At 52.5% G+C, this 4,982-nt stretch overlaps 1 pseudogene; it reads right to left on the bottom strand.

The window, feature by feature from the left end:
* Positions 1–2,765: 2,765 nt before the first annotated feature.
* LOC121026228 (immunoglobulin lambda constant 3-like) lies at positions 2,766–4,576 on the bottom strand (annotated as a pseudogene).
* Between the last annotated feature and the right edge of the window lie 406 nt (positions 4,577–4,982).

Below are 4,982 nucleotides of genomic sequence, written 5' to 3' on the forward strand. Positions count from 1 at the left end.
CCCAGGGCCCACCTCTGCTCTGATGTCCACCCTTCTTCCTTGACCCCTTGTCCCACTTCCTCCTTCATGCCTCCAAGTTCCCAGACCAAGGCTCTCCTCACTGTGCTTCAGGCAGTCCTCTGCCTGGGATGCCCTGAGGAGGAACCCGGTGCCTGAGCCATCCCCAGAATCCTTCCCACACCCCACGTTCCCTCTGGCAGCATGAACCCCCAGTCACTTGCCCTTCACCCTCAATTCTCATCAGACTCTTGGAGCCCAGAGACCCTGAGTGGAGAGCTGACCATCCTGAGTCCAGAGGATTAGGTTCCCATAGGGAGAGAGCTGGAGCCATGGTGAGGTCTGAGTTCAGGTCTCCTGAGATCAGGAAGGGTTCATGGGAATGGTCCCCTGTAGCCCTGACCACCATCTGACAAGATGGGACCGGTTAGAGGTGATGAGGAGCAGACAAAAGAGGCAAAACTTACAGATGCCACGGACCGTTGGCCTGATCCCAGGTCACAAAAGAAAGCAGAGAAAAATAGCCCCAAATTGCATACTGGATCCGAAAGAGGATGGAAAGTGGGAGACTTACCGAGGACGGTCAGATGGGTCCCTCCGCCGAACACAATACACTGTGACACAGCCTGGAACACAAACCCTCTGTCAGCCCCTCCACCCCTAACCCAGGCCCACCTGCAGCTGTACGGGAGGCCCAAAGCCCAGCCTCCTTGTCACGGGTGCTGGCTGGGCAGATGGGTGGGTGACAGGGGTGACCCCTGGGGACCTGGAATTTCAGTTCCATGGAGGGTTCAGATTCCATCCATCCTCAGTCATGGGGAGGGGTTGAGACACCTCCTCTAGATATTGCATCGGAATTCCCAAGTAACACCATCCTTAGGAAGGGGCTGTGTTCTCTCCTCAGTCTGTATCAGGATGTCATTGTGAAAGGGGTGAGCAGGGCTGTTTTAGCACAGAGGTGATGGAACTGTGAGCCCTTTGCAGACTTGGGACTCATGCAGAGGGTCCTAGATATGCCATCACATCCTCAGCACAGGAAACCATGGAGGATTGGGGTCAGGATAGGGAAGTGTTGAGAGGAGAATCATGTTTCCCCAGCACTTAGATCCCTCTCTAGGGTTCTGATCTCCTGAATTGCTGCCTTTGTCTGGTTCTTCTAGTGTCATCACTGTTTACTCCCTGTCCTGAGCCCCATGAGGGCAGCTATCATGGTGTAGGGGTGTGTGGGCTGAATATAAGCTGGTTAGACCTGGTGGGCACCTGGTGGTTTGGGAGGCTGTCACTACGTCCTACAATTTTGCCCTCAGCCGGAGTGTTGGAATCTGTGCCTGACCCTTGAAGTGAGTGAGAATCACACATCGTCCATGTACAGGAGCATCACTGGCACAGGGTCACCTCACCAAGCAGGACACACATACCATACCTCTGCACTGGACCTTCACATTGTGAGGAGGGTCCCTGACACCCAGGGCCTTCACCTGCATCCTGGCCTAGGGACGTCACCTGCAGAGCTCACACTGGGGACACACAGGCCTGGCATCCTTCTTTCTATGAAACATTGGCACATTGGCATGCTGAGCCAGAACTATGACTGTCTTCCTTGACTTTTGATTAGTGTGTAAACACCCTCCCAGCAGCTTATGAAGTTGCTTGTCTCTCTCCAGCCTTGAGTAGAATCCCTGGGACCTTCTATTGCTACTGGCTGGCTCTGGTAGGGATGACAGAGATGGAGTTGTCTTTGTTCATGTCATATCCTGGCTCCCTGTGCAACAACTTTTGCCTCAGCTCCTCCTGATCTTTCCATAGACATGCCCACCATGGCAGTGTTATAAATGGACCAATGGCTCTGTGATCATCATGTGTGTGCATGTATGTTTCTGTTCATTGATACCTGTGTGTATACTTGTGTGTGTTATGATCAGATCCCACACTGAACTCCTAAGTAGATAGATGAGTCAGTTGAGAAACCTGTCAGCAGCCTATTTCCAGAATCTGATCCTTGATTTATAACAGAGGCCCCAGGTGGGTTATTGAAACACAAGTGGTGGGCTCTTGGCTTGGCTTGGACTTGGAGGGGTCCCAGAGAGTATAGCTGGAGTCTGTGTCCCAGAGACCTTGGATGCAAGTATGAACTAAGAGACACTGGGAGGGGGAGGTGCCAGCAATGGGAGTGTGGGTGTGAGTGACCTGCATCCAGGGAGATAGTCCTGTAGTAAGTGTGACAGGGAGTCAGTCGAGGGGGAACATGTGATTGTCCCTGGGGAGGTAGGAACAGGGGTTCTCATAAGGAAGGGAGGTGGCTCTAGGCTGGTATGATAGGGAATGTCCACATGGGGTAGGAAACGAAGGAAAATGTGGCACTGAGTGGGGGCCTATAGGAAGAGGAGAGTGGGAATGTTCAGAGGAGGGCTTCTTGTAGACTGTGAGGTGCAAGGTCCAGGGAGAAATTCAGGAATTATCTAAGATATCGTGGGGACCTGATATCGGGCAGGGCAGCTAGGACTGGAAGTAGACATGGTTCACACAAGAATGAAAGCTAGAGACATTGTGGAGGATGGTCTCTTTAATTTCTGCTGTTTTGATGTGCTGTTCAGGAGAATTCTCTGGCAATTCTGGCTGAGAGCAAAACAACGCCTCATGAAACATGAGGACGCCTTCTGCGGGCTTCTTTCCCAAGGCCAAAAGAATCATGTCCCCCCCCCCCCCCCACCTTAAGATGGTTGAATTCTGGACCAAAATGTTAAACCCTAATTACCAGACAGTCTGAATTCTGATTGAATAAAATACATTTTATTGAGCATTGACTGGGTGCTGGGAGAAGGGCTGGGATGATTCTGGTGCAAGGGGAATCCTTCCTGGAGGTCCTGTGGCTCTAAGCCCTTTGAGTGGGTAGGGGGTACCATGACCTAAGAGCACTCTGTGGGGACCACTGTTTTCTCCACGTTGCTCCCCTCATGTGTGACCTGGCAGGTGTAGCTGCTACGAGATTTCCACTGGTTCGGTGACAGGCTCAGGTAGCTGCTGGCCGCATACTTGTTGTTGCTCTGTTTGGAGGGCTTGGTGGTCTCCACGCCCTGGGTGATGGGGGTGCTTTCTGCCTTCCAGGCACCATCAAGCCGCTGGGGTAGAAGTCACTGGTGAGGCATACCAGGGTGGCCTTGTTGGTGCTGAGCTCCTCAGAGGAGGGTGGGAAGAGGGTAACTGAGGGCTAGGACTTGGGCTGACCTGTGGGGTGGGTGAGGGGCAGGAGTTCAGAGGTTAAGCATCAACTGTGGGCTCTCTTACCCTCGGTCTTCTTTGTGGTACAAGTTCCTGAGCATCCATTCAGGTCCCCAGTTCCCACTGTGTATCTGCATATCCATGTTGAGGCAGTTGGGGGGGTGGGTAGGTTAAGGTGTTTCTCAATCATCTCCCCATCTGTGCTGGGAACTTTTGAGGGGCATTCCTGTCACCACCCCTCCCGACATTCTCCTGGAACCTTTCCTTCCACACAGACAATGAACTCTCACTGTCCTGCTCCTGCCTCCTGTGACATTTTGACAGTGTCTGTCTCGGCTCTACATTTGTCTGTCTGTGGCCAGGGTTATGATGTGAGCTCTCTCACCTCCCATTGACTCGTCCTGTGGACCATTCTATCCTGACACTGTTGTGCTGGGAATGTCAGGGTCTTGGGCTAAAGGGTCTGTTTTTACCCAGATGTGTCTCTCCTGGGCCGTCCCTGATGGGGTAGGATCCTTGCTGATCGTACAGATTCTGTCTGACTGGCCTTGTGTCTCTCTCATTCCATTGTCTTTCTGCAGCCTCGTCCCCCATGTCCTGCAAATTTGTTTAGCATTAAAACCTTCAATCCAAAGATTCTGCCTCTCTTTGGGGCAGGAAGTATGTCCTACAGACACTTCAGTGTCCACCTTGTTCTCACATCCGGTCATTCTGTGACCCTTTCTTTGGCACCTTCTCTTTCTTCCATTGTCCTCCTCCTTGCTGGTTTCCCTGAGTCCCCTGGCCAGCTCAGGGCTCTGAGCTTCCCCAAGAGGCCTGGGGGAACAGCTCCATCCCTGCACCATTGCTGGCCCTGGATCCTGAATGCCAGAGCTCTGGGCCCTGCCCTGAACCTCTGACCTGTGTGTCCTCAGACATGGCCCTGAGGGTGCTGTGTCCCTGTAAATTCTCCACATGGTTACCCCCACAATGTTCCCTGTTCTCTCTTCCCTTTTAGATGGGGACCTTAGTGACTCCCAGAGACAAAGGTGGACTGACATGAGGCCAGACAGGAGAGGAAGGAACAGAGCACATTTAGGACCCAGTATGACCCTGGCAGACAGAGAGTGGAGTCTGTAGGTCATCCCACTTATACTCCTGCCTCTGGGGATAGAGGTAAAGTTCTGATGGTACATGGGAGGAAGAGGAAGGCCCCAGGCTCTGGGGTCCTGGGTGAAAGCATGATAATAGGCTTAGGGAAGACACAGAAATGAACAGAAAAAGGAGAAACTTGTTCAAACCTCTGGGAGAGCAGGGAAGGAAGGAGAAGATGAGACTCACCTAGTACAGTCAGCTGGGTTCCATCGCCAAACACCCAACACTGTGATATAGTCTCATACAAAATCCTTGGCACAGGTCAGCCCTGCCCCACCCCTTACCCCCCCACCTGCAGCTGTGTTGGAGGAAGTGAGGGCACTGCTCCAGGCTGGTGGTGTCTGCTCAGCGGGGGGTGGGGGGGGTGGGGGGGCACACATCCCCCATTCCTAGCAGATAACAAGACCAATGTCCCCACATGAAAGGCAACAGGATCCTTGCAAGCAATTCTTCCAAAGGAAGTTGGTAACTGATCTGCTGTTTCTACTTACTATCTCCTATGGATTGGGGTGAGTTTGTGGAGGTCTTTTGTGTCATTGTGAGTCAGGTTCCATGGAAATAAACCGGACATCCCTTCTCTGTAAGTTCAAACAATCCTAATTCCTTGGTGAGACCATGAGTTGAAGGCAGTG

This window comes from Herpailurus yagouaroundi, unplaced genomic scaffold (assembly GCF_014898765.1).
Source record: "Herpailurus yagouaroundi ecotype Mexico unplaced genomic scaffold, PumYag 67857, whole genome shotgun sequence".
In the NCBI taxonomy this organism is placed as follows: domain Eukaryota; kingdom Metazoa; phylum Chordata; class Mammalia; order Carnivora; family Felidae; genus Herpailurus; species Herpailurus yagouaroundi.